Source organism: Lutra lutra, chromosome 6 (assembly GCF_902655055.1).
Source record: "Lutra lutra chromosome 6, mLutLut1.2, whole genome shotgun sequence".
Taxonomy (NCBI): Eukaryota; Metazoa; Chordata; class Mammalia; order Carnivora; family Mustelidae; genus Lutra; species Lutra lutra.
In genome coordinates this window covers 114,502,909-114,527,407 of record NC_062283.1, presented here as the reverse complement: position 1 = coordinate 114,527,407, position 24,499 = coordinate 114,502,909, and positions in this window count along the sequence as shown.

Genomic DNA, 24,499 nt, shown 5'->3' with positions numbered 1-24,499 from the left:
AACCCCAAAATCTTTGTATGCTAATCATGATGCGATTCTTATAAGAAACAAATGCAGTATTATAAACATTCTCTCAACTTTTCCTTGGTTACCTGAGTATTCCAAAGAATGTGCATGCAAATTAATGAGGACTATCATTTGATAAGAATAATTCTCTTCCAAGTTGTTAGATTCGATTTTGTTTGGGTATGTCACATTAAATAAAGTGTTGTTGTCATATCATTTTGGCCTAGTAAGAGTTCTTCCATATTTTCATGTTAAATAGTGTACACTAGGGAAATTATTTGTTATATATAACTATACTGAATCTGGTGCTACATATAAGTATACATACATATACATTTGTGTTTTCTAGTTGCATTTGTAGAAACAAAATTATCATACATTTGTATATACATATGTATATGACTATTTTATATGTAGTGCAATTACCTCAGATAAACCTCATAATAATTATACATTTATTACAGAAGTAATCTAACATATCTTAACATACCTAGTGCCCCAGGTTGAGTTAAAAAAAGAATGGATGAAAAATAATTTATTTATGCTATTTTATAACAATCCAAAATTTACAAGTATTCCTTTATTTGGAAGAGACAAATAAATTACTACAAAAAATAATAATAAATTATTGTTTCAAGACTGAGATAAATTTTGAGAGACACCTGAAATTTTTTTAAAATATAGCCAGCAGTTGTTTCAGAATTATAATGCACTTGGACTTGATAATGACCTCAAGGGTCAGGAAGATGGCTATAGCATCAAATGTTAAAAGAAACAAATGCATACATAATGATAACACTGCATTTAATCTGAATATATTTAGACACAAAAGCCCAGTGCAGGACAGGACATGAAAGGTCCTGGGTTAGAAAAGTGGGCTATCCAAAGACTAGAAGATCTTCTAGCTGAGGCTCAGACTGGGGGACCAGCTTGGATGGGGGGCAGGAGTGAGGGTGCAAAGCATACAGGTAGGACTGGTGATTTGAGCACTGAGTTTTAATCTTGGCTAGCAGGAGATTTCATGCCTATATGCATCGTTTTCCTTTAAGAGAGACCTTTGCTTAATCTCAGACACTCTTGTCTAGGATTCTTACTGTAATTTGTCATCCATAGTTGGCCACTCAGCAAGCAACAGAGCTTAAGAAGCACCATTTGTTGTTCCAGAAAGGTTTCTGGGTAGTTATACCATCAGACCTGTCACAAAAACCAAGAGCACTGATTTAAATTCTTCGGTGTGTTACTTAATTACCTTTTTAATTAGGATAAAATGTCTTTTCACCCTCTCCTATTTGAATACCGCCATCCCTGCTTTCCGGGCCAAGTTATAAATACACGGCAATGAATAGCTCTCACCCCCTCCCCTGCCTCTCCCCACTGAGCCAGCTGCTCCTGTGTGTTCAACTGTCAGTATCCGCGCGGCTGAGACGCGCCAAGCGCTCCCTAATAACTGGGGGAATCGGTGCCGCTCATCGCGGAGGCTGACAGCTGAACACAGCTCCGGGGAACTGAATGTGCAAGAGGAGCAGAAAGAAGACGGTAGATTGATTCTTTGAGATGCAAGGATAAAATGCCTATGAAAATAGCGATGATCGCGCTGGGTGGGGGGTGAGGGTGAGGGCCAGGAAATGGGTGAGTCAAAGTGGGAGAGGGAAACTAAAACCCCAACTTGAAAGTCCAAGGAAAAAATCTTTTATCACAATCACCTTATTTCTTTTTTTCGCATGGAAACACGTAATCAGGGTGGAGAGAATTAGAAGAAATCGCTTTTTATCTTCTGGGACCGGAGCTGGGAGACATACGTGAGCTGAGTGCAGGCTGGTTTGCCCGGCCCTGCCACAGAGCTAGGTTTTCCTTCAGGGAAGAGATTGCCTGCCTGAGAAAGAGCCAGCAAGTAACTCTTTGCGTGGTCTCTGGGAGAGCTTCCAGAACTATAAAACCTTCTAACAAGAAGGATCCTGAGGTACAATTTTTTAAATTGTTTTTAATTGTCGTAAAACACACACGACATAAAATTTGCCACCTTAACCATATTTCGGTGTAGAGTTGAAGTGATATTCAGTACATTCACACCGTTGTGCCACCTTTGCTTCTATCCATGTCCACAAGTCTTTTCACGTCCCTGACTAAAACTCTGAACCTATTAAAAATAATTCCACATCCTCCCCTACCCCCAGGGCCTGGCAAACATCATCCTACTTCCCATCTGTATGAATTTGACTACTCTAGGTACCTCATATAAGTGGAATTGTCCAGTATATTTCTTTTCGTGACCAGCTTATTTCATTGAGGATGATGTCCTCAGGGTTCATCCACATTGTAATGTGTCAGAATGTCCTCCCTTTTTAAAGGTTGAATTACCTATTCATTCATCCCTATGGACACTTGAGTTCCTCTCACCTTTCAGCTATTGTGAATAATGCTGCTGTGAACATGGGTGCACAAATACCTCTTGGTGATTCCACTCTTGGGGCACCTGGGTGGCTCAGTCAGTTAAGAGTCAGACACTTGGTTTTGGCTCAGGTCATGATATCAAGGTCATGAGATCGAGCCCTGCATGGGGCTCAGCACTCAGCACAGAGTCAGCTTGAGATTCTCTCCTTCTTTCTCTCCCTCTGCCCCTCTCCCTACTCAGTGACGCTCTCTCTCTCTTTCTCTCTCTCAGATAAATAAATAGAGCCCAGGTGGCTCAATCTGTTAAGCATCTGCTTTCAGCTCAGGTCATGATCTCAAGGTCCTGGGATTGAGGCCTGCATTGGGCTCTCTGCTCAGTGGGGAGCCTGCTTCTCCATCTCTCTCTGCCCCTCCACCTACTTGTGCTCTCTCTCTCTCTCTCTCTCTCTCAAATAAATAAATGAAATCTAAAATAAAAATAAAAATAAAATAAAATAAACAAAATCTTTAAAAAAAAAAAAAAAAGATCCTGTTTTCGATTCTTTTGAATAATACCCCAAGAGGGAATTGTTGGATTATATGAAAATTTTATTTTTAATGTGTTGAGGAACTCCTACCCTGTTTTCCATAGTGGCTACATCATAGTCAATTCCTATCAGCAGTCCACAAATGTTTCAATTCCTCTACATCCTTGCCAATACTTGCAAATAAAAGTTTTCTAATTTATTTGGTAGTAACCATCTTAATGGAAGTGGCATGTCTCAGATACAATTTACTTTAGCCTCTTCATTTTGCATATGAAAAAATGTGGACCCAGAAAGGTTGTTTCTACCTGCAGAGTTAGTAGCAGTGCTAGAATAAAAGCCTAGGTGTCTTGGTCAACAACTCGTATTCAAGTCTCCAAAAGTAGCTCAAGTTGTGTTTTGTTTGTTTATTTGTTTGTTTGTAAATAGCAGCCAACAATGTGCCAACCAGACCACAGCTATCCCTTAACTTAGCCGATTTGCACACACACATATTTTGAGCATGGTTCAGGCTCCCTGAAAAATACTCAGCTAACAGAGAAATGTAGGCACATGAAAAAGACTCAGAGGAACTACAGTTCAAGCCAATGGACAATGTTTATGGTGCATATAAGTGCTGAGCACCTGTAGAGTGATTAGGGTAGAAAACAATTAACAAAATTTTCTGGAAATTCCACAGGGCAGCTGAAACCCTGATACTATAGAGTCTATAGTGTAGAAGAATATATATATATATATATATATATATATATATATATATATATACACACACACACACACATTGGTTGATAAATTTTAGTTAATTAATTGTGAGAAACCAAATTACCAGAAAAATGTCCACTGTAAAAAAATCATATTGTTATTGTTCTGGCTAACATTTATAAGAAAAATGAATATATAGTTACTGAAGTGTTAGTTTTGGGTTTTACAATTCATTTGTTCAATGAATTTTAATTGAAAACCTGCTGTAAATCAGGTACTGAACAAATAGCACAGCACAAGACAAATAAGGCCTCTGTTCTCTTGAACATCTTTTCCACTGGGAGATAACGTTAAAGAAGAAGGAGTAAGTGAGATAGGTATTGATTGTGGTAAGACAGAAGTCACCAGTGGGCCAAATATGGTTAGCATTTAGGCAATTTTATTTGCTCTTCAACTATTTGTTTTTAAATTAGTTGATATTAGGTAATATTTAAAAAAGAAATCCTCACATAAACCCCAAATTTCTGGCTTTCCTTGAGAAATTTGGGAAAATGTCAGAAAGGCTAGTCAAATAAGATAGTTAGAAAAGCCAATGAAATAATTTTATAACTAAAATTTTAAATATAAGAATTAATCGGGTCTATGCAGTTTTGGGGAAAGAATATTCAAAGCAGAAGAAATGGGAAGCCCCAAGTCCTGGAAAATGGCAAAAGCTGGGACCAGGTGAGTTAATAAAGGTGGCAAGTCATGTGAAAGGATCATCCCCAAGACGTGTTAAGAACTTCTATTTGACCATACAAATGAAAGATGCTAAGCCAGAGAGAGACATGCAAAAAGAAAGATGTCTTTCTTTTTCCCTATATTTTTCAAATATGTCAATATAAAGGTACATATCACCTTTGTAAGGATGAGAAATATTTTTAAGATACCAAAAAAAAAAAAAAAACACCTCTTGGTAAATATGTGTTTTGAGTAAAATGTAGGGGGAGGGGAACGTAAATCATTGAAAATCAAGATTACTATACTGTCTTTATTTTAATGTAATTATATTCCTAAATTGAAAGTCATTTTCCATCTGTAGATGTGCCCCTTATAGATGAGATGAGGGGAATGAGATTGAATGAGTCACTAGGAGTTACATAAGAAAGCAGCAGAGTTAGTAACATACTAGATGTCACTGTCTCTAGGTAGGACAAACGTACCTGGCTTATAAAGGTAAAACCAAGCACTGAGCTAAACCACAAAATGTGAATGCCCTGGGTAGTTCTTCAGAAGCATGAACTTTTTATTTAAAAAAGTAGTAATAATAATTGACTTTTCTACTCACCTAAGAAGAAGAAATTTTGAATCAGGGCAAAGAATAGAAACAAAGGCAGGGAAAATACACTATAAATGACAGCAGTTTAAAGGAGTCATGGTAATATGCTCAGTAATATTCAAATAAGACCAGTGGCTGTTCAGGCCCAAGTTGTTCAACCAGAATCCATGTAAATGATGGCTCACTGAACTCAAACAAAGCCCCCAGGCTTGAATCTAAAGTTTCTTTTGCTGTAGAAGAATTCTGCAATATCTAGAACTGTACTCCCCTGACTCTCAGACTCCTCTACGGACCCAGCCCACAATTACCCCTAAAACAAAACCTGTGAACCAAGAGGAGGGCAAGACACCTGGGATTATGTCACCTTTTCTTTCTTTTTTTTTTTTTTTAAGATTTTATTTATTTGACAGAGAGAGATCACAAGTAGGCAGAGAGGCAAGCAGAGAGAGAGAGAGAGAGAGGGAGGAGGAAGCAGGCTCCCTGCCCAGTAGAGAGCCCAATGCGGGACTCGATCCCAGGACCCTGAGATCATGACCTGAGCCGAAGGCAGAGGCCTAACCCACTGAGCCACCCAGGCAGCCCTATGTCACTTTTTCAACCTGGGATTTCTCTCATAAGTTTTTGTTTGTTTGTTTTGTGTGTTTGATTATTTTGCTTCTGTGTTTTCTTCCAGTTTTGGGAAAGGAGTAATTAGATAAAGAATTAAAAGGTGAGCAATAAGCATCAGAAAATTTGTAAAGCACTTCTGACATAGTAGACTCCATTGTACAGAGTCTTCTGAAGATATTGACCTCAGTAGTGAGTTGTTGAAATATTTCTTCTTTGAAGGGAAATAATAGAGTATTAAATCAATGCAAAATTATAAATCTAAACTGTCATCCAAGATGAGTTTGTGGGGTTGTTTGAAATGATACTGTGATATTAGACCAATTTATAAATAAATGTGTATGTAAACATACACACACATTACATATAGATAGATAGATAGATGAATATTTATTCTTAAAATCATCCCTTAGGCTGACATTTAATAAAATATGAAAAGCTTATGTTTGTATAAGTGAAGAAATATGACTATCTTTTTAGAGATATGACCAGTCGCTAAAGCTTAATTTTTAAGTCATCTATGGGAAAAAACAGAACTCTGTAAATAGACAATAATTCATGATCAAGAATTATTTTCCAATAGCCTCTTCTCTCCTTGTTCAAAGACATTGCCAAGTCCTATCAAGTCTGCACTTTTTTTTTTTAAAGATTTTATTTATTTATTTGACAGAGACATCACAAGCAGGCAGAGAGAGAGAGGAGGAAGCAGGCTCCCTGCTGAGCAGAGAGCCCGATGCGGGGCTCGATCCCAGGACTCTGAGATCATGACCTGAGCCGAAGGCAGCTGCTTAACCCACTGAGCCACCCAGGCGCCCCTAAGTCTGCACTTTTAAATGTCTAGTTCCATTACCTCTACTTTATCTACCCACCCACTGCCCTATCCATTCATGTCACATACCTGAGATATTATATAAATCTGACTATGCTATTTGTTGGTTCAAAGTCCATCAACTTCTATTTCTTTAAAAAAAAAAAAAGAGGAAGAAAGAGAAAGATACATCTTTGGCCTGGTATGTAGAATAAGATCTGTTGTGACTTAGCTCTTGTCTGTCTCTAGTCTTGTCTTTGGCCATCCCCTCCCTCATATACGCCCACATTCCAGGCATCTGTAGTTCATCAGTAATTATTTTGTTGAGTGTCTGCTATGTACTAGGCTGGGCATATGGTGTATCTTGCTCAAAAGCATTGTTCTAGAGGATGTAGGAAGGCCAGTAAATTATGTCATATTTTCAGAATACCTACACAGGCAAAATAAATGACAACATAATAGATAAAAAAAATAGCCATGACCTTTGAATAGAAGGTCATGGCAGTTCTCCTGGAATGAGTGATATTTGATCCAAGATATGGAAGCTGGGAAGCACCAGCATTTGAAGCACAGAGGACAGATCATTTCACTTAGGAAAAACAGGAAGAGCTAAGGCCCTCAGAGAAGGAGAGAGGTGGCTAGAGCTGGGTGGGCAAGGTATCCCATGCTGGAGATGCTCTCCAAGACACATGTAGTTGCCAGGCCATGTAAAGGATTTTAGGCCATGATCCAGAACTGAGATCTTATAGTAAGTAGAGACAGATTTAACCAAGGGAGTGACATGAACTAACTTGTTAAAACATCTCACTGTAGCCACAGGGTAGAGAATATGGTGACTCCTGGATGGTAGCAACAACCCCAGGCTCTGGTCCCTCTACTTTCCTGCTGTTGGGTCCCCCCAAAATTGGGTACCCCAATAATGGGTCCGTGATTAAAGGAGCGAGACTGATACAAAGCGAAGGTCAAGCAAAGCTTTATTTCACGCCAAGCATCAGGAATCATACCGACCGTCTAACAGACCGGTCGGAGCTACCCCTACAGAGAGGATGACCACTCCCTGCTTTCCAGACTAACTTTTATAGAGCAAAGGCCATGAGGTTGGGCCTGGCCACATACAGGTGGCCAATGAGATTGTAACACACACAGGAAACTCCACAGTGATGCGAGGTGACCAATTGAATTACAATTTACCCTAGTAGACATTTGAACCAGCCTATCACACCTTGGTTAGGATTGGCGCCAAAAGGCTCCCAAAGGGCGGGGGCCCATACTCCTTGGTAGCTAGGAGACAGTATGCGCCCACACTGATTGAATACCTCCTCCTGGCCTGACCCACCCTTGTACTTGGACTTTGTTACCTGGGACTGGTTTCCCAGACTTGCTTTTCTTAAATAAGCTCCCCTGGGGGGGGGGGGGGCAAGGTCAGTTTAAGCTTTACAGCAAAATGGCAGTTCAACCGGGTGGGGCTGCTCTGGCCGAATAGGCCCTTACACTGCCAATGCAACACAAAGAATATTTACAACCAAGAGACTTTAGTTATTTTTTTTTTCCTTTCTTAAGTCCCAAATTTTTCACTTATCAAGTGGATGATTTGGGACCTACAAAGCTGGAGGAGAGAGAAGAACCCAAGGGGATTAGTTCTGGCATATACTGCAGGTGAACACTGTATCTTAACTCCTCCTGGAAGATAACAGCCATGGACATGGATGGCCTGTTCCAGCTCAGCTCAGTACCATGGCTTATGGCTTTGCATTTCATAAAAGTCTGATCCAGAAACTTTCTTTTTTCTTTTCTTTTCTTTTCTTTTCTTTTTTTTTTCTTTTCTTTCTTTTCTTTCTTTCTTTCTTTCTTTCTTTCTTTCTTTCTTTCTTTCTTTCTTTCAAGATTTGTTTATTTATTTTGGAGACACAGAGAGTGAGAGAAAGTGGTGGGGGAGAGGAAGAGAGAGAATCTCAAGCAGACTTCCCACTGACTGGTGGAGCCAGACTTGGGCTCGATCTCATGACCCTGAGGTTAAGATCTGATCTGAAATCAAAAGTCAGAGGCTTGACCAACTGAGCACTCAGGCACCCTATGATCCAGCACCTTCCTTGATGGGTCCATGTAGAAAATAACAACAGTAGTAATAAATAATAGTAGCCATACTTAACTAAATCAGTGCTATCCACAGCTAGGTATTTGTGACAGACACCTTATAATCTCTAATGCTTTTATCAATCCTGCAAGGTAAATAGCTTCCCCCATTTTAGAAATAATGAGCTTTGAGGTCTGAGATATTGACTCTCAAGTGGCAGAGGCAACATTCAAACCTCAGTCTTGCCTGACACGTTCTTTTCATTTCATTGTGTCAAAAGCAAAGGTTACAGTTTGTGGTTTATTATATTTTAGAAGAGAAAATCATGTAATACTTTTTTCTCCCTGTAACATCTAAAGCAGTTTAAAAACAAAACTTTATCAAAAATGTCCTTGTCAAAAAAAGAAAAAAAAAAAAAGAACAAGTCAATAAGGTTATGGAAAGAAGTATGGAAAGAAAATGAAGGAGAAACTTGAAAAAGAAAAAGAAAAATCTTCTCTTGCATTAAAGAAAGAAAGAAAGGAAGAAAGGAAAGAGGGAAAGAAAGAAAGAAAGAGAGAGAGAGAAAGAAAGAAAGAGAAAGAAAGAAAGAAAGAAAGAAAGAAAGAAAGAAAGAAAGAAAGAAAGAAAGAAAGAAAGAAAGAAAGAAAGAAAAAGAAAAGAAAGGAGATCAAGAAGTGGTTTGGCTTAATTTGGCTCTCCCTGGGTGGGCAGCGCTGGCTGGCAAGAAACGCCTGTTAAAGTAGGTGAGTGTCATGCTTCTCTCCCCAAAGTTAGGCAGAGCCCTGTCAGTGCCGTCGCATGAATGGCTCCCAATGGGCCTGGAGCACAACATGAAGAACAAAGACCAAATCCCTTATTGTGCGAAGCCAAAGGCCAATTTATGCTCTCAAACCGGTCATGGCATTTCTGGTCTTCAGCACAGGTCCCCACAAGGATGAAGGCCATGTGTTCTGATGAGAGGTGCCCATGGCCTGTGTGGCCTCGAATTTCATCTAGCACCTCAAGAGTGGGCAGTGTAACTCCAGTGCTGGAGAAGACAAACTTTAGATGGGGCACCAGTCCCACAAATAATCCATTGACATTTGTCATCTATCCAATTCTATTCCTAGCTTCTGCCTTTTATAGTTCATTATTGCAGAATCAGAGCAGGAGAGTCAAATATCACAGCAACTATTTTTTTTTTTTTCCCAAGTGCTGATGGCTGCCTCAGGAGAAGAAAAGCAGGAATGACTTATTAATATACATAAGTGACTGGTGACAAAGGTTATTTTTTTTGAAAAATTGAATCAATGGAATGGGCATAGACATTGGAGTCAGACATCACTAGATTTCACTGTGGTGCTCCCTGCTATCCTGTGACCTTAGGCAAGCTCACTGAATTACACAGAGTCACAGCATCAATGTTTACCAGATGAGAATAACAACAGTTTACAAACTATCTGAAAATATGCTTAACATTTATATGGCACGCAATAAATATTTGTGGGGTATTTTTGTTTGAATAGTTTTGTGGGTTTTTTTTGTGTTTTTTTTTTTTTTTTTAATAGCAAAAAAGGGTCTAGTGATGAAAGGCTGCTTATTTAAACAAGGCATGTGGAAAAAAGCCCACTAAGGAACTGTGACTTTTACCAATTCATTTAGCATCTCTGAGCCTTAGTTTCAACATCTTTCAGAGAAAATTATATCCCCCAAAAGCAATTATGGAACAAAGATAAGAATAATTATGATTCTTATAATCTTAATTCAGAGATCTTTACTCATAGAGTTTGAGGGGAAAAGTTGAAAAAGCCAGGTACTTTGGTTATTAGAGGAGGATTTCTTATTAGGGTTAATAAATATGAAAAATAAGTACTAAATTAGAGCTATCTCAAAGGCATTGTTATTCCTTTGGAAGCTGCTCCTTTCCGAAATTTAAGATGATTTTGTTGTTCTCTTAGATGGATTTTTGTTAGAATTGTTTTTATATAGATATGTATCTATCCAATCCTTAGCTATTAATACTAAAATGTGTCTTCTCTCTGAGATATAAATGATGTTCAAAGGCCAATCGCTCTGTACAAATGTCACCATCCTCGTGATTGATTTAGCATTTCTCCACCTTCAACAGATTTGAATCAGTAATACTTGACACGATGCACATCAAATACACTAGGGTAATGCTTACAAAATCAATAAATGGTGGTCTTGTGAGTCTTGTTATGTCTACTTTATTGATTGAGTTTTTATTATATCTGTAATTATGGTTCAAAAATACAATTTGATGGTCTTAAAAAAATGTTAACTCTTAAATCTCTTATCCATAGGGCCTACACTTTTTCTTTTTTTCTCTATCATTCTATAGTTCAACCTATCCCAGATCCAAACAAACAGGCAGAAGTCTCAGTATGACAGCTTTCTCTGAGATCCAGAGGTGGAAGTAAAGGCCCTTGACTGGTAAAATCAGATAGGTCCCCTATCTATGCAGAGAAGTAATGAGAAGGACTTCTTTAACTCAGAACTTTGTGGAGAAAATCAAAGAATTTGTGAAGATTGATTCATCCTCTACTATCTAATAGGAATCATATTTCATGTACAATAACTCTAGATAGTGGATGGTGATTTCTGGTTGTCCTTAGTTTTTTCTCACTAACAAATTGGTGGTAGTTATTAGTGGCGTGACTAGGTAAATGGTTGTCTTTTGGTTTAAATTTCCGGGTTCTTTCACTTCCCATTTTTCCTACGAAAACAAACAAACAAACAAACAAACAAAACCTTCTCTATGTTCCGATGTTCCTATGATCACTTCATATGATGAACAGAATTCATTTGAAAATACCTTAGCATAGGTCATGTATGTGACAGCTCCTTTAGAGATAGTCAGATCCCCCAATCATAAATTCACTCCAAGGAGCAGTGAATATCTAATTAGGAAGGACAGTACCAGATGCTATTTTAGTTGATCAAACGTGGTTGAAAATTGTCAGTTTCCTATGGTTCAAATTAATATAATCACTTCATCAATCCATAGTAGTTTTGATCTACCTAGATGCTTAGCTATTTAGCTTAGCACATTTTTTTTTTGAAAATGGGTTTTTGTTGGAAATGTTGATGTATTTTAATATGTTTTGTAAATCATCTTTCTCTGGTAAAATTAATGCTATTCAGATCCATGGATTGACTTAACTATTTCAAAAGTAATCTCTACTTTCTCATTACCAGGTTATAAAACTCTAACAAGCCCCTTAGGGATGGTGCCTGAGAATTGATCTCTAAGTGCTCTTGCATCCAGCCATTGGTCTCTAGAATATTGTCATTTCACTTCAAGTGACCCTCACATGCAAAACATCATGGTAGAACCTACAAACACGGCACACTGAGCTTTCATTCATCTTATAAGAGTAAGTTGTTTGGAATGTTCTATGCCAACTGGCTGAACAAACAGTTGTTCAGTATTTGTCCATGTAGGAGGTAGAATTTGACCTTGCATTTGCTTTCATTATTGCTTGGTTAGGAAGAAAGGGAAATGGCAGCCATCTTATTTCCCAAAACATCATAACAGAGTTGCATAACTAAGTTTTCTTAAGTCATTTTGTGATACAGTATCTTAATCTTCTAAAAGTGTCCTTGAGTGAAGTACAGTCTTTGTGAGGTAATTACTCATTGGTCTCTGTGGAAGACTTTCCTTCCTCCCATATACCCTTCCCTATGTTGTTGTGTGACCCTGTGATGCTATGGTTCATTGACTCTAACCCAAGTACTTTGTGTTAAAATCATGTAATTTGTGTCTGTGTGCACTGGGATCACCATGCTTTCTGAGAGGATTTAAACCCTTTACAGCTGAAAGAGTCACTTCTTGCTTAGGGCTAGAACTTCAAACAGACATCTTATCAGTTTGAATAGTGATGAGACAGTAGCACTCAGTGTTGACACTATTTTACTTCCTACCCTAAAGTATGGGGCGTTACTACTTAATGGTTTCCTGTCCAGTGTCTTGGAGGGAGGAAAGGCAGCATGTGTGTTCATTCTCTAAATTCTATTATACAAATTATGTAGAAATGATACATTATATGCTACTATGTATCAGTGTAATACATTATCACATTAATTTTGGAATATACATGCCAGAGTTGAGGTTCCCTGGACATCAGATTCTGAGACACTGAGGTCTGTATTAGCTGGTCATCAGATATGAGCTTCTCTTATAAAAGGACCATAATAATGGGCAAGGCAGCTTCTTTTTGCCAAGGACAATTTCCAGAGAGGGGCCCACCTACAAGCTGTCAGATAAGACCACATTCCTAAAGGGCGGTCAGGTTGGTATATCATACCTTCACCTTTAATTCAGTCCCAGGTTTGGACAATTCCCAGTGAGTTGAGGTTCCTCTCTATTCCTGAGAGTATGCTCTTGGTCTGGCCTTGATTCTATCTCAATTTTGCCCTTGATTTCTCCAGTACATGCTTGATTATCTGAGCTCCCCCACATCTTCTCATAAACATTGGGGAACAATATTCATCAAGAGGGCGATAGCAGTCTCCCTTTCCTGTTCAGCATCAACCCAAACTACTTCCAGCACTAACTATAATAAAGATTATACAAAGACAAACTGTCACTGAAGAGAAAGATGATCACTGGACTTTTTTTCTTTCTTTTTTTTTTTTTTTTTTTTTTTTCTAGCTCATAGTATCTCTGCCCCCTCCAATGTAGAGAGAATTCCAACATGGAGCCAAGTGCCATTGCAGCGTATGAGAGGCTAAAAAAGAGAAAACAGGGATAAGTCAATATTTTACATGACTTGGTGACTTAAAGGATGGCCTAATGACTGAGAAGAAATTGTCAAAGATAAGTTAACAACTAAGAAATTAGAACTGTACCAAAGCAAAGAAAGGAAACTATGATGGGAAAAAAAGAGTGCAAGAAAATGTTACGTTATTTTGAGAGAGTGTTTCTGGGAAACCAGAGAGAATGAGAAAGAAAGAGCTGGACTGATCAAAAGGTAGGTGAAGGGACTTCTGTTACACTTAGGACTCATAAGTGTTCTCAGATTGGATCCACCTTGGAGACTGGCCTCAGGCATCCCCACTTTTATAGAACTCCACACTAATGCAACTCATGCTCATAGACAGTGCGATTAAGTGCAATACCAATGCCTACAGCAAAAATGTAATACTTTTTCCAAAATTCCTAGATAACATTTCCAATTTTGACATTTTATTTAAATCACTTGCAGGGTATCCTTCCAAATTTTGACCCATCAATTTTCTTTTTATTCAAATTGTTAAGAAAATGCAACTTCCACCATGAAGTCTTCCCTCATAAGAATTTTTCTTTGCAGTTTTATCTAATCCAAAAATGCAAATTTAATGGCACTCTTACTTATCCCTGTCCTGATTTCATATACCCTGAATATATGACCTATCGAATTATGCAGTCATGCTTGTTTAGAAATCTATTTCCTAGTTCTTCTCATCTAGCTTGCTAGCCCCAGAACTTTGCAAGCAACTTCGATGCCAGCAAACTATTGCAGATAAGGAAATGGCAATAATGAAACAGTTTCTTACTCAGAATGACATCTCTCTTAAGTGTCATCACAGTATATGACACAAAAGAGTACACACTTGACAAAAAGTCAGAAATCTCTGTAAGGGGCCACTGGTCATCTCTCAGTCTTTTTCACTGAATTTATTCATGGCTGTTTCTACCAGTATGAGAGTATATCTAGCTCTATAATGTGTTCGTACATATCTATAGACAGAGAAATGAAGAAAAAGGAGCAGGGGCCACCCAACATTTTTAAACACAAAAAGCTGTGATCTTCACAGACCGTCTCCATGCAGAAGAAAAGTCCCCTTGGAGAGGTCTATAAACATGACACTGCAGTCATGATATTCGATTCAGAGATATCAGTGTTTATTTTTAAACAAAAAGGAAAACTCCCAAGACCCATTGCTTTTCTCTTAAACACAGACGATCTTTACCAACCCCCTCTGGAAGCTGTGATGATTTTCACAGGACTCCAGATCATTTCAAAAAGACTAAACTATAATAAAGGGCTGCTCCCACAAACACAAATTTTGTAGAATCCTTTGGACTGGCAGCTTTGGAAATTCTTCTCTCAAGGGAAGTAAATGTAAGTGGAGCTGCACTTGAGTTCAGTTTCTATTCCCCTCTCAATTACCATCAATGCAGCTGAATCAGGAGCTACACCGAAATTCCTGAGATAGCTTTTTAAAAATCTAAAATAAAAGAAGAAAGTGTTATTGCAGACAGAGGTGAAAGAAACCTTGATACAAGAGGGACCAAATCCCCAGAGGGAGGGAGCTAAGGGCATGGAATAATGAAACAAAAACTTAAAATACCCAAAGCAGAATAGACACATTCTGATCCTTGTTCTTTCTTTCTTTAATTTTTTAGGACTGCAAATATTTGATATGTTTTTGTTAGGCGTAAGATGCACAGTAATTTTTGAACAGATATATAATAAATAACCCAGGTAATTATCACATTGTGGGAAAGGAACAGCCAGTTAGTGTAATGTGTTTGGGAGCAGCTCCTTCCGGCGTGATCAGGAACCAACCTCCCCCCGCCCCCCAACAGTGTACCCCAGGCAGCGTGCACTAAGAGAGTCCCTGTCATGGCTTATTGCTTAAGTGTGCTGCAGGCGACTACTATATCAACATTTAATGGCTCAAACAATAAGATATGTTTGTAAGACACAGAACATTATTCAGCAGTGCTTTGCTACAACCCACAGCTAGATCATTGCTTGGGCTTCGAGTTTTCACTAAGTATTAGGCATTTTTCCTAATTAAAATGTGAAAATAAGTTGCAGAGCTCGTTGCTGGATTCAGGCAGTTGTAGGAATACAGCTCACTTGAAGGTAACAGCACAATCTGATATTTGTAAAATGCTGCTGCAATTTAATAATCAAAATGGAGGAATTAGAAGTGGAGCTATTTTCCTCTCATTTACCTTCATGCCCTAACAGAGGTCCACAGTTCCAGCCGTACTAAGCAGTAAGCTGTATTCTGAAAGCGATTAAGCGCTATCATGAGGCATTTTAATATAGCACTAAGTGTACCCATGGGAGCATCATTAAAGTTGCCCAGAACATGCCCCATGATGCATGCTTTTGAGTGTGACAGCTCCGCTCTGCAGAGCACGTTCTGGTTCACACACGCGTGTCAGTACCATGCATGGCACGCTCTCCTCTGCCGACCCACCATACTGTTGGGCAGATCTAAACCGTGTCTACACGGCAAGGATCAGAGTCTGTGAGATAACACATCCAGTTTATCTGATTATAGGAAGATGTTTGAGGGTACTTCGACAGGCATACAAAAACAGCAACAAAGGATTTGGTCTGCATTTTATAAGTCGACTAAACACGCAGGTGTAAGATGTGTGATGGTAAATATAAAACTTGCCTTTTAATTCTCCGCCCTTCTCTCACAAATAGATGTATTAGTTTTACCTGAGTCCACAGTGGGCCGTGCACTAAACCCTGTGAGTATAGAGATGGGACAGATCAGGGCTCCAAGAACTACCTTGACAGATGCACAAAATTTATAAAGATAAGAATTGGATGAAGTTAAGATTTGAGTGGATTTAGGACTTTGGTGTGAGCCACCTATGAGGTTGAGACCCGGTTCCATCCGTCACTAGTTGTGTAACCCTAGCAGACAACTTCATCACCCTAAACCTCAGTATCTTAGTCTATGAAATGGAATTAACACCAAAACCTGCCTCCCTGGGAAATTTTGAGATTAGCTGAGGTAATTAAGCAACTCATTTAACAGCAGTGCCATGACCGTAAGTGGGCAAGTAATGTTATCCAAAAGGTATTTTAGCCCATGATTTAAAAAAAAAAAAAAAAAACAAAACTCGGCTCGGACTTGTGAATATGCAGCAATCTGAGAGGCCCTCGCGCAAGTGAGAGATACGGAGAGAAGTGATGGTTCCTGTGTGTTTCTCTGCGAGCTGGTCCCTTTAAGTTCCACTTCATAGGGCTGTTCAAGAACATAATAACGGCCCACAAACACAACCGCCCTTCAATAACATGAAGGTGAGCCGGACGCAGAAGGTGGGCGGAAGGACTACAAAGGTGCGGGGAAGCACAATGGGAGGAAACATAAAATAGCTGTTGGTCACTGGGAAGTAGTAACAGCAAACAGGCAGTGCTGGCGGGGACCAGTCAGAGAAGAGGTGGCTCAGAGGAAGGGAGACAACTGAGCTTCCCATGAGGCACATTCGCGGAGCTCCAAACAGTGGGCGGCTGGGCAAGGCAACCAAAGGATTTCCCCTTGTGCTCCGGCCTGAGCGACTGCACGGGTCAGACGGCCTTCTCTCTCCCCGCGGTTGGTATAGAGATCCAGACAACAACTCGTAGACACAGTCTGGGAGAGTCAAAAGAGCAGAGCCTGTGTGTTTTCCTCGGGGCTCCGCCACCTACCAGCTCGGTGAACTTGGGCAAGTCACTGGACCACCGTAGAGTTCAGTAGCGCAGTCTATAGAAGTGTGAGCGGAGCGTGTAACCGGGCGGGCGATCCACACATGCTTGTCTCCTCCTCTGATGTTCTCCCCACACCCACGTAATCTAACACTCGGCTTCTTTCTTTATGTTTGTATTTTAGTACAGGAGCCAGTGCTTAAGGCGCCTGGGAATTACCGAGGTAAATCTGTTGCTTCTCTGGCATGGGGACCCGGCAGATTTCCTTGCTCCGTAACGATGGGGAAATCATCACCACCAATCATCCCTCTGCAGTCATTTTAGCAGCCGCAGAAATCGTTCCCATTCTTTATCTCGGGATTACTTTTTGCTCCGTGAAGCTCTCTAGAGCTTCAGAATTCTTGGTGCATTTGACGAATTCTGCTTTCAATCCAGATCTCAGATGCAGACCTTTAAAAAAAAAAAAAAAAGCATATATATATATATATATATATATATATATATATATATATATGTACTTTTTCTTTTTAAGTCCCTGGCAACCAAACTTCAAATCTTTTCAAACCTCAAGGAAATCCTGCTGTCATTGGTTTCGCCCTTATCCAAATCTGCATGTACTTCCTGACCACAAATTAGGTCACAGATAAGTTTGGAGCTGCCAATCAGCCCTGGATTCATCAAGCATTTCGAACTGCTGGTGCTGCAGTAGAAACGCCAGTGTGTGCCACACAGATAACGGTATCATTTGCATAGTTACAATCAGTTAGTGATAGGATGCCTGAGAGGCAGAGGGGACACGTGGCAAATGCAAAGTCACTTTCAGATTTGCATTCATTTCGGTTTTAAATGGGAGACAGAGGACCTGACTGAAAGGGGCATCGCCTCCTGTTCAGCTTGATTCTGTGGAGCCTGTGCCTATAGAGCGTTTCAACTCTTTGAAAGTGCTTTGTGATCTTCCTATGAGCTATTCTTCTCAACAATGTGTGACATACCTAGTAGGCATTATTATCCATAATTTAGTGAAAGGGAAGTGAATCAAAAACAGGTTGAATGACTTGTTCAACACCGCAGGAAGTCACAGCACAGGCAGAGGAAGAACCCACAGCTTTGTACCAGCTCCCCATCTGTTGCTAAGCCCCATTAGCCATGTTTCCTACCTGTACCCAGTAATTAGCCAAACCAAGTGCTACCAAATAAAGACGAGGCATTGATTTTTTTTTCAGCATCTGCCCTCTTTTGAACTTACTCATTTGACTTGCAAAACATTGTAAAAACAGCACTACCCAACCACCCCCCGCCAAAAAAAAAAACACACAGAAGGCAGGAACAATATAAAGGATAATAAGCTGGAGTTCCTTTATTCTAAAGATCGAGAGAGCAAGGAGTTAATGTTTCTAAATGCTGTGGCTGGTGTTCAGAGAGGCTGGTAAACCTTGAGAGAATTGTGTTCTACTTAAATGACAAGTACCAGGATCTGATTGATATTCTCTGTAAAGTTTCCCCAGTTACATGCTTTTTCCTTGGCACCTATGATTTATGGAATATCCCTGTATTAATTAGGCATATGCTAGTATTTTGGAGGGAGAAGTAAAAAGACAATTCTCTAGCATTTCATTGCATAATATATACAATTTATTGAAAAGACATGATTTCAGAAACTGGGAGAAAAGGTTAAACACCTTCTTCAGGTACCATAATGGAAAACGCTGTCATGAATAGATAGCAATCGCCTAACTATAAAAAACAAAAAAAAGTAAGTAACTTCTTTAGTAGAAAAGAGAAGTTAAAAACCATAGCAATCCCTGACTCAGCAAACAAAAGCAGTTGATAAATGCACCTGCTCCCCTGTCTAAAGCTGATCTAGCCTTTTCAGGGTGGCCTTATCAAGTTAAGATCTTGTTGGAGAGTAATGAACACGAGGAAAGACTCGGCTTCTCAATTGCTCATCATTAGAGCTCCATACATGGCTGGAGGGGGAGCAGGAACTGGGATAAATCAGTGCTTTGAACCTCCTGATAATTGGTGCTCAAATCTCAGAATCCGGGTATTACTCTTGGTTAAACCAGCTGCCACATGGCTAGATTGCTGTATACATTAATATGTTGAAGACAAAGTGTGCAGGCGGTGATCCTCGCAAAGGGAATTAGCAGAATTGGACTACATATGAGCCTGACCTCGCGTGTCACACCGAGCAGGCTCTTTGTACCTCAGTTTCTCCCACATGGCATAAGAATGACAGTCACTTCTGGAGAGTGCAAGTGAGAGCACACAAGAGGGGAGTCTACTTTTAATTAAAGTGCCACATAAATGTAAAAGTAAACCAACATTTTGCAGAATTTAGCAAAGTGAATGAAACATTTGTTGAATACTGATTTCGGAGGAAACTCTAGGTGCTTTCCAAAGGATATGACCAAACATCACAAGAACCCTGAGAACAGGTGGCTCAGAATGATCTGCACATGTAACTCAAGGTTAGAGCAGAGAGGTCTCTAACTCTGGGGCCAGATGACCTGCTCCAGAGACCCTGTTTGAAGTCTTTGGGCAATTCATAGGAAATCCAAAAATGAGCTCCTCTTCCCGTGAGCTGTCATCTCTTAGCCTTGCTCAGTCTTCAATTTTTATTTATTATATTTATTTTTTAAAGTTATTTATTACTTTTTTGATTCCAGTGTAATGATTGTAGGTGTTATCTCAACCAGCTTTTATTAAGACAGCTGCCTCCAGGGACAATGACCTAATGTCATCACATGTATTATTCTGCTGTCGGACTCAAGTTTTCATCCTTGAGCAACCTGACCAGAGGTTGTTGCTGTAAATGGGAGCATATTCTCCTCTCCATTCCTGTTCCACCCCATCGGCTCTAGGTTCCTTCCCTTACTCCTGCTGTAGGGGTAAGGATGGAATACCTCTAAGACTCTGGAGCCATGGGCTTTATGTTTATTTCATGTTCATATGAGATAGGTCCTAGGTATTTTGCCATTTCAGAGTGAATCAGTTAATGATTTGTGGCAGCCACAGATGTGTAGGATCAGATTTTTCTAGTGTTTCTGAGGCGGTATGGAAACATTAGTGGCAATGATTACTGTCTGACTTTGCAAGGAGTCCCCTGATAAGGGACAGCCCCAGGATGGGGGGCCAGGTAGTGGCTCAAACCATTGTCCAGGCTGTGATTGGCAAGGTAATGCTTATATCAGAGTGGTGACATTTGCCATCATAGATTTATTTTTATCTAGTTTGCTTAAGACAAACTCTTCGAATTTCTTTGTTCCCATCTTACACGTTATTCATCCTGCACAATATGGATAGAATGCCCTGGACAATAAACAGTTCAGTTTTTTTTAAGATTTTATTTATTTATTTGGCAGAGAGAGAGAGAGATCACAAGTAGGCAGAGAGAGAGGGGAAAGCAGGCTCCCTGACGAGCAGACAGCCCAATGCGGGGCTTGATCCCAGGACCCTGAAACCATGACCTGAGCCGAAGGCCCAGGCTTAACCCACTGAGCCACCCAGGTACCATGCAAACAACTCGTTTTTTATTAAATCTTTTCAGGACATATGCAAAATATATTGTTTAACAAAAATAGCAAATCTGGGCTGCGTTATAACAAGGTAATAAGAGTATAGGTTCTGGAGTCAGTTGCCAAGATCTTTGGCTATAAGGTTTGGGGAAATTTCCTTCATTTCTATAAGCCTTTGGCTTCCTTCTGTGTAAAACAAAATAAAAATAGAAACTACATTATAGGATTGTTTTGAGGATTGAATGTAATAATGTACAGAAGTCCATGGCACAGCTCCCAATACATACTAAATACTTGATAATTGTCTTCACAGTCATGTCTGTACACATGCATACAAAAGGCTTGCACAAGGCAAGCAATGTGTTTCATCAGTAAGACATTTCCTATAATGAATTTACTGTTGCAATAGATATTACTGCTCTCCACTTCTCCACGAGGGAAAAGCATTAAAATGGCTTTCCCAAGCTCACACAGCTGGTTATTGATCAAGTCGGAAACAATTCAGGATTCTGATCCCAGTTTATATCTCCATGTTGGTTCTTTGAATCCCCATGCTCTGCCCCTAACAGCACAGCTCTCTCTGCCATAGGAAAATTAGCATGAGCAAAAAACCAAAATAAATAAATAAATAAAAATTCATGAAAACTGCTTTCGACTTCATCCCACTTCCTCTTTCCATAATTCCTTATAACTATTTATCTCCTAATTATTCTGGAAATGATATGCAAGGCTAGTTCCTTCCACCTGGTTTGTACTGCAGGGAAGTTCCCACTTCCGTAGTTCTAAATGGTAAGTTTTCAGGTTTCCCATATCCCATGGGAATTGATAATTTTAAATAAGATTCCTAAAGACACAAATACATAATATTTAAACAAATGAGTCAATGATGGCAGAATTTAAGCATCAGAACAAAGAGGCAAGGAAAAACCAGGTATGAGAAAGGGAATAATTGGTTGTAGCTGAGGATGCTTCTAAGATGCTCAAATCCTTTTCAAGAAACTGACAGCTCCACGAAATGCTTCTCTTTTCATAGTTTGTTTGTTTTACTTTGTTTTTGTTTTCCCACTGTAAAAATTTATAATGAAATAGTTCAAATCTTATAATCATATACAAAGAAATCAGTCACCCTGTGACTGGTCTTTTAAAATATGAACTACACAAGTACTTTTATTTTTTTTTAAACCAATAAGCATGCATAATTCTGATACATCCTCCTGAATCTGTGATATTCAGTGCCAATGCTCCACCATATAAATGAAAATTGGCATTAGACAACCTTCAAAAAGATTATTTTATAAGGAAAATTAAGTAAATATAAAGTGATATTTGATAACTATAATTTAAAAATATGTGATGGAGTTCATATAAACTATTAATCAGCAATAGGTCCTTGAAAAATAGTGAGTAAAAAGGTTAACAATGCAGCCACTGATAGTCAATATTCTAAAAGATAAGATGCCCTGTATGTCACTGTGTTTTCAAATCTGGTGTTTTCTGTAACAAGGTTTTTAGAGCAGTTTCCATAAAATGATGTGTGTGTTATAGTTGATCTTTGATATGTGCTTTACTGAAAATTCTCATTTGCAAAGAACAGAAACTTGCTCAAACTAGCTGAAATAAGAGGGATCATTGTGTTTCTCACAGGTATCTAAGCTAGGAACCGCAGTCCAGCCCTTCAGCACCCTTCAGTCTTCATCATTGGTTTCACCCTGCATCTGCTTCATCCTGCTCCAGAGCCCAACCGGCCTCCCTCTTCTTCCTTCTCTTGCACATAGCCCAATACTCCCACAACCTATGACTCCTTCCTAGAAATTTGAAATCCAAATGCCATCTGATATCTCAATATTTTTATTATCCAGAAAAATTCTGTTTGGTTTTGGGTCATCCAACGGATTGACATCCTTCTGGGTCTAATCAGCCCGGGGAAAGCATGGGTGTAAGCACAGTGCTTCCAGAGACTGTGGAAAAACCAAGTAATCGAGCTTCCTAAAGCAGAAATGAACAAAATGAGACACACTTTAACCTTGAAGATTTTTTTAAAGTTCTATTTATATCTAGCCATTTTGATTAGCTATTTTCCCATGAATCTTGTTCATATGTATTGTAAGTTTCGATAGAATGTGCAGCAGCTCTTATTTTTCCCCCATTTTGTATAGATCTGTATCATCTTTATTGACTTTACTTAATGAAAAATTGGCTTCCTGGTATCATCAGTATTGATCTTGATGAGGGTGAAAGTGACTTGTTAACTCTCAAAATCGTCTGTAAATATTTAGTCACTCCCATTGATGCTATGAGAAATAGTTCAAGCACTCATTTCCTTTCCTATAATAATAGCACTGACTCTGTAAATGGAAGAAATCTGTATCCTTATTTTTAAAACAAAACAAAAGTGGACTTGCATAAGAGATTTCTTAGATTTTGATAAAAGAAAAAAGGCATAAGTATCTAAAATAAATCTTGGTCTTAAGGTATTATTTTACCTCACTGCTAACAATAGACATCCAAACATATCTGTGAAACACTGTGGTCACTTTATAGTGGCTTGCCAATAGTTCTAGGACTTCTTTCCTTCTGGGCACACACTGGATTGCTCTTCAAGTCCCCTTGTATTCAGGCATGGCCAAGCGACTTTCTTTGGTTATTTATGTTAGCAAAGGTAAAATATTTCAATCCGAAGTATTTAATTACCAGTGTTGAATCTCTAGCTCTTTCTTGGCCTTTGAGGTTGATTGTGGTAGACACCTTGTGTTAAGATGTTAAAGGAACCCACATCAGCCACTGAGGATGGCTGCCCTGGAGTCATAGAGGACTTTCAGTGATTGAAAACTATACTTGGGGCGCCTGGTTGGCTCAATTAGAAAGGTATGTGACTCTCGATCTCTGGGTCATGAGTTCGAGCCCCACATTGGGTATAAAGATTACTTAAATAAAAACAAAAACAAAAACAAAGAAAACTGCACTTTAATTTGTTAAGCTACGGAGAATTGGGGGTTGTTTGTTTTTACAACTTAATCAAACCCATCCTGGCTTACTGGCATAGCTATAATGTCTGTTTTCTCTTTTACTAAAAGCAAAAGCTTAAAAAAAAAAAAAAGCACCAAACACCTCTGTGTCAAAATATGGCCCACATTTTCCTCCATATATATGATTGAAAATGAGAGACAACAGGAATTAACAACACAAAACTTCACCAATAATTTTATGTCCTCTCTAAATTAAACTTTTTTCAAGGTTAAAGGTCATTGGAATGGAAAATTACTGTTAAAATTTCACAGTCCATATCTTTAGTAGTTTCTAGTGAACAAAAGAAAATGGCTGACAAGAAAATCAATAATGTAAAGTTATTCAGTATTATGCTTAAATAATGTTTGAAGGATATATAGGAAAAAAAATTTAAAAATACAGAAATGTCAAAAAAGAAGTTCTGTTAAAGTGGAAAAACATGGAATTATTTTTGTCATTATTCTAGTTAATGTACATTTTTATGATTTGGTCACATTACTTTTTTTTCTTTTTTGGCTTAAAACAAGACACATTTATTAGCTCACAGCCTTTTTGGGTTAGAAATCTGGGCCCAGCTTAGCTGGATCCTATGCTTCAGGATCCCACAAAGGTTTAATTATGATGTCAGCCAGGAATACATTTTCACCTGAGGCTTGATTGAGAAAGAGTCTGCTTCTAAGCTTGTGTGGCTGTTGGCAGCATTCAATTTTTTGTGGGCTGTTAGAATGAGGGCCCCAGCTTCGTGCTGGTTATTGGTCAGAGGCCACCGTCAGTTCTTAGAAGCCTCTCTCAGTCCTTCCCTGGTATGTCTCATTAGTCCCTAGCAATCCAATTTCCGCCTGCTCTATGCCCCCGGGGGGACTGACTTTTATGGAGTGCATCAGTTGAGCTCCTTTGCCTTCCAGCTTCTGGTCAGGTTTGACCAAGGAGAGGCACTAACAGAAAATGTAAAGAAGGAGAAGATTGAGTCTTTTTCTATTGCCCTGGCTCCCTTCCTGCCAGGCCTTCAGTTGGCTAATTTTTTTCTAAGCAAAGACTATAGCATTTTTAATCCAGATGACTTCAGCTTTGGCTGGTGTCTCTGGATTCTAGTTAACTGCTTCCTCTCCTAGCCACT